A 6,368-nucleotide genomic window follows, 5' to 3' on the forward strand; every position below is an offset into this window, starting at 1 on the left:
GGGGGCGAGGACCATGGAGGGATTTGAACACGAGGATGAGGATTTTAAAATCGAGATGTTGCCGGGTCGGGAGCAAATGCAGTAACACACGAACAAAAACTGACGGTTCACTTCCCGGCGAGTTCGGAGAATCCGCCAGTCAGGTCACAGGTGCAAATGGGAACTGCTGGAAGAAGACACACATACACACTCACACAGATCTTACAACAGAGTACGTGACGGTTTCAAAGACCACCTCCCTCCCTTGTCTGAATCCACGATCACCGTCTTCTCCATCACCCAAAATCAATCTGCGGACTTATCCTCCCACTGCTTTCTACTCACCGAATTACAGCTTCCAGATCCCCAGCGCAACACACTTAATAATAAATAATAATTGTGGAGACAACAGATAAGTTGAGATTTCTCTCTTTGGAGTAGAGAAGGTTGAGGGACGATTTACCAGAATGGTACCGGGGATGAGGGACTTCAGTTACATGGAGAGACTGGAGAAGCTGGGATTGTTGTCCTTAGAGCAGAGACGGTTAAGGGGAGATTTAATAGAGGGGTTCATAATGAGGGGGGGTTTTGATGGAGTCGATGGGGAGAAACTGTTGCCACTGGCGGGAGGGTTGGTAACCAGAGGACACGGATTGAAGGGAATTGAGAAAAGAGCCAGAGGGAGATGAGGAGAATGTTTTTAGGCAGCGAGTTGTCCTGAGCTGGAATTCACTGCCTGAAAGGGCGGTGGGAGCAGATTCAATAATAACTTTCAAAAGGGAATCGGATTAATCCTTGAAGGGGGGAAATTTGCGGAACTGTGGGGAAAGAGCAGGTGAGTGGGATTAATCGGATCGCTCTTTCAAAGAGTCAGCACGGGCGCGATGGGCCGAGCGGCCTCTTTCACAGAGCCGGCACTGGAGCGATGGGCCGAGCGACCTCACTCTGTGCTTTTTGATTCTCGCTCACTTTTGGGCTGCGACCCACTGCCCGTTTGAATGGGAGGCGGCAGAATGACTCCCCCCACCCAGCCCCGAGCCCAGCCTGACACCGGGCGCTGCCAGAGTAGAGATTCACGGAGCCCGCAGGAGGCTCCGAGTAACTCCGCCCTTCTCCACCACGACCGGCCCCGCTCTCCCCTCTCAGGCCACTCCCGGGTGCGGACCCTCCCTCTGTCGGCCTCGCCCCCGCCCACAGCAGCTCCCTCCTGCCCGCCGGCCCAAGGCCGCCAACATCTTCCTCCAGTGGTCGGCCTGTTGCTAAGGGAACGTGGCACAGAGACCGCGCGGCGAGATGTGGCATCCCTCGGGTCGGAGCAGCACGTACGCGTCGTGACGACAGCGCGCAAAGGTGAGTGACGCTACCAGGTGTCACGTGATGGGTGGAGTCAGCCCAGCAGCATGGCGGGGGGAGGTGAGAGCGATCACTCAAAGGGCCCGGAGTCAGCACTCACTGCGCACAGGGTTTGCAGAATTTGTTTTAAAATGCAAAATCTGCAAGAATGAAATTAAAATAGAATTGAACAAAAAAAGGAAAAAACTCTAAATGCAAAATTCGGAATTAAAAGCAGAAATGTCCAAACTCACATAAGGCTGATGGTCTGGGTCCTCCCGCCACTATTAGTCTTCTCTACCTGGGGCATAGGATGAGCCGAATGTTTGAATGTAACTTTTTTGATGCAGAGGGTTCTGGATGTATGGAATGGACGAAGAAGGGAGGCAGTGGGGCCTGATTTTAGCAGCAAATTCCAGAGGGTTGGCTAAATACCTGATAGCGGTAACTTGGGATATGATAGCCTCGAAATTGGGATCTTCTAAATTATTTTGGTACATGTGCACTAGTTTTTAGTGATTGGTGTCCCTGGACACCCAAACCCCTATGCTCCTCGACAGTTCATATTTTCCCTCTATTAAGAAAATACTCCTATTTCTCACCTGGAGCCTGCAAAAGGTGCTCTTTGTATAACTCCCCACATCTTTACTGTCCGGCTATATCTCCACTCTTCACTGTCCAATAATAACAGACACGGTGAGACAGGAACAATTTTTTAAATATTTCAAAATATAGTTTATTTCATAACATTGATGAATAGACACAGTTCAGTGTAAATATCAAAGTTACAATTCAAAACAATACAATACAGATCGTACACACTACCATTCCATTATTACAATTCAAAACACAGTACATATCTTCTAACACGTGCTGTACAATTCAAGGTGAAATCGCCTTACACGGTGGCCTTTCCCCATAGAGCCTTTGCATCGGCCGCACCTCGCTTCAATGTGTCCCACAACACTTACTCCTGGACCATGGAGTGTGCCAGTCGGCAACACTCGGTCGTGGACAGCTCCTTCAGTTGGAAGACCAGCTTGTTTCTGGCGGAAAAAAGGACCTCTTTCACCGAGTTCATGATCTTCCAGCAGCAGTTGATATCTGTCTCAGTTTGCGTCCCAGAAAACAGCCCGTAGAGCACAGCGCCCTGTGTCACCGAGTTGTTGGGAATGAACTAGGACAGATACCAACGCATCTCTCTCCACACATTCTGCAGGGAGGGGCAGTCCCCCAGGAGATAGACGATGGTATCGCTCCGCTGCAGCCTCGAGGGAAGCTCACGGTGGCGGTGCAGCAAAGACAGCACTGGGAGGGCCCTTCTCACCACCATCCAGGCTATATCCTGGTGCCTGTTGGTCAGTTCCGGCGATGAGACGTTCCAATAAATAGTTTCTGGTCGGGGAACTGACCAACCGGATCTACCCTCCCCTTTCCCTGCAGGACACTCAAAACGTTCTGTGCCGTCTACTGTTTGATGACCTTGTGGTAGAAAGGGTTAACTTCACGACAAATGGTGGGGTACGGACTTGCTGGACGAGACATCCTGCATCTGCTCGGCCAGCGTGGCCAGACCCAACTTTCTCAGTGTGGGGACTGTCACTACCATTGTTATCAAACCTCAAACTTGTTCCATTTGATCAGACGGCTTGAGGGTGTAACAGGCAGAGCTGCAGCGTTTCAATTTACATTCATCTGAAGTTCCCATGAATCACTCATTTATATAACTATCTTGGCTCAAATTTGGAATCTGACTACTTTCTGTGAGATTTAAAACTTTTTGGATCCGGGTCAGTAAAAATTCTCCGAACATCTTCTGCTGGTGGGACCTCAAGGGTATCGGTGGGCAATCGGTGATTCGGGCCAATCAGTGATTCGGTTACGAGACATATTTCCCTCTTTAATTCGGTCTTTTGTTTGGAAGAGCCCTGGACTGTGCTGTATGTAAACTTTAACCTTCTGACCTCCAATGATGTGGAGTGACTTAGAGAGGGCGCAGTACAATGGAAGTACCTGCGTCTCTCTTTCTGTTTAGTTTAGCCCAGCTCCCCGGAGACGAGTTGATGTAAAATTAATTGGATTAGTCTTACCATGATAGACCGGTCCAAGCATGGTGACGGAACTCTCTGATGGGAAGGGGTAAAGGGCACAGTACTTTGAATAATGGGGTCGGCAAGCATCGGACCAGTAACAAGTCCAGTATTAAGGGTGGTGATGATGTTGATGTGCCTCTCTGTCCACTGCCGTTCAACTCCCTGCCGGAGTAGCCCATACAGGGGAGCAGCAATTTCTGTATCGTCAGAGATACAATCCCCACACAATCCTGTCATACCCAGAAACAAGTGCAGGGAGGTCTCATCAGTGGACCGTGGTAAGGAGGTGATAACCTTGACTTTATCTTGGTCCACAGACCGGGACCCTGCCTCTAGGATGACACCAAGGAACGTGATCTGAGTTTTCATCAACTGCAGCTTTGTAACATTGATTCTAATTCCAGAGGACTCCAGTCGATGAAAAACCTCACTCACCATTCGCAGGGGATCTTCCCGTGTCTCGGTCTATATTCGGATTTCATCCACAAAGTGGATCACAGCCTGGGGATTCACATCCCTATCAAAGCTCCTTTCATGTGAGCAGGGAAAATAGCGGGGCTGTTGTGGGAACCTTGAGGGAGGACGGTCCATGTGTACTGATGTCTTTCGAAAGTAAAGGCGAATTGATACTGCGAATCTGGATGGAGCGGCAGGTTCCAGAACCCGTTCGAGATATCTCTCACAGAATATCAGTGAGACCGATGGACCATTCGAGATATCTCTCACAGAATATCAGCGAGACCGATGGACCATTCGAGATATCTATCACCGAATAACAATGTGACCGATGGACCGTTCGAGATATCTTACTGTCGCTCACAAGCTCTCCACCGCCTCTCTCAGATAGGGGTCCTGTCTCAATGGAGGGGGGTTATCACTTATTACACGAATAGACGAATCCATTCGCCCACATTCATGTCAGTGTATGGGAAATACTATCTGATGTCTTTCACACACCTGTCGAAACTTGGGATCAGAGACGGAGGGGGGTAATTTCACCTTCACTGCTTGGGCGGTAAACTGAAAGAGCAGAAATTAAAATCAGGCCGGTTCTGTAAGGGGTGGGTGATCCGCTCTATCATTTCAGCCCCCAGCAATGGTGAAAATTTCCCTCCAAGTGTTGTGAACCGGTGCAGTTTGAGACAATGGACCAGCTTGTGGGCTTCGAAGATTGATATGAGGGCGTAGGTCAGGAAAGGTGTGGCCGATTTTAAGTATCCCCGCCTGGCGGAAATGGGGTGGTCGAGGATAGTAAATGCTACCAGGTCATTTAACGCCCCTTTAACACTGTCGCTCCTGTTTCCGCCATCGTGGGTAGGGTCCTGAGAAGAGCGGCCGGAGCATCACTCACCTGTTTCAGGTCAGGCCACGTGTAATATGTAAATCAGGGTATTGTGACCTACACGAGACATCATGTTGGTTACAAATCGGTGGAGAAGCCGCCCTTTCGATGGGCATTGAGTGATCCAGAACACTGAGAAGTTTCATTTTAAATTATATTTTGAGTGGCAAGGAGGAGCAGGAAAGCTTTCCCTTGGCCTGCTGCGGCCGTGCGAAATCTTCCCGTCCCTGATCGTCTCAAAAATGTATCAGGGGGTTTCCTTATAGATCTGTGTAACCAGGCCCAGCCTCGTGTCCCATTAAACCCCCTGCATTGAGTGAACATTGCTGCACAGCAGCTCAGAGAGGAAACGATCTCCGGAACTCCCCACTGGAGTTTGAAAATACATTAATATTTTACGAGTTAGTAACGGTCCGCGTGTTGGTCCATTATTATTCTGTTCTGGTCAAAATAAATATCCCAATGAACAGGACGCTGTCTGACCCTGACAGCTCACCCTCAGTCCATCCCAACGGGCAGTGTGTGTGATGGGAAATAATCATCAACCGAAAAGGAGGATTCGATTTTATTAATTTCAGGATTGAAACATTTAATATTGAAATCATATTCTTTCCAGACTAATAACAGCAAACCATTTCATGGTAAAATTACATCTTGTATCATTTCACAATACCGTATTTGTCGGGTAAAATATAATTCCTGTCTGGTATTTCCAAATTTATTTAAAGCATTGGATTGATATCAGTTACTTTAGTGAAATCATTGATGTCAATGGATGTTAAAATCAGGCGCGGTGAAAAACGGGCACCCGACGTGCAACCGCCCGACGTACGCCATCGACAAGCGTGTAAATCTACTCGAATTGACTTTAATTCTTGATGAAAAGTCTTCAGAAGTTTCTATGATTTAACGAATGTAACAATTAGATTTAGTGGGTATTTCACCCCGTTCTTCAGCTCCTCTCTAAATTTACTCTGGGCCACAGCATAAATACACGTGTTGGTGCAGGAACTGAGAAGTTGAAGCATAAATCCGGCTGACTCAATGTCACTGGCCCTGTAGTACTGTACATTTGTTGTATGCACAGAGATAATATAAAAAACTGCTGTGCTCCATAATAATATAAAACTGCCTGATACACTGAAGAGTAAAATGATGGATTTCCTTCGGTTCTCCATCTCTTGATCCTGGTGATTGTCTCCATTGCTGCGGCCCCGGAGTCCCCTGCGGACTCTACTGGCCGCCAAAATGTGCTTGGCGGTGAGAACATTGAACAACAAAATTAGAATGAATGGGAGACAAGGCATTAACACAAGATAAATCAATTGAAACGCTGCCCATGATGGTGAAGTGAAAAGGGTCGGTTTCCAGGCACAACCCCGGGGTAGATTGTCCATTATATATTCCGGGTCAAATGCAAAGTACAAGGGAATGTTTAGTAAACAGCACAGCGCACTCACCACCCCGATAACAACAGCCGCCGTTTTCTCGGTGCAATATTTTGTTTTCAGCTTCTGACAACTAATGGCCACAAATCGATCAAAGGTGAAAGCGACTGTGAGCCAGACAGAGGTCGATATGGCCGCAAAACTCAGGGTGAGAATGAGGCTGCACACGGGGGT

The sequence above is a fragment of the Heptranchias perlo genome, unplaced genomic scaffold, assembly GCF_035084215.1.
Source record: "Heptranchias perlo isolate sHepPer1 unplaced genomic scaffold, sHepPer1.hap1 HAP1_SCAFFOLD_64, whole genome shotgun sequence".
Taxonomy (NCBI): Eukaryota; Metazoa; Chordata; class Chondrichthyes; order Hexanchiformes; family Hexanchidae; genus Heptranchias; species Heptranchias perlo.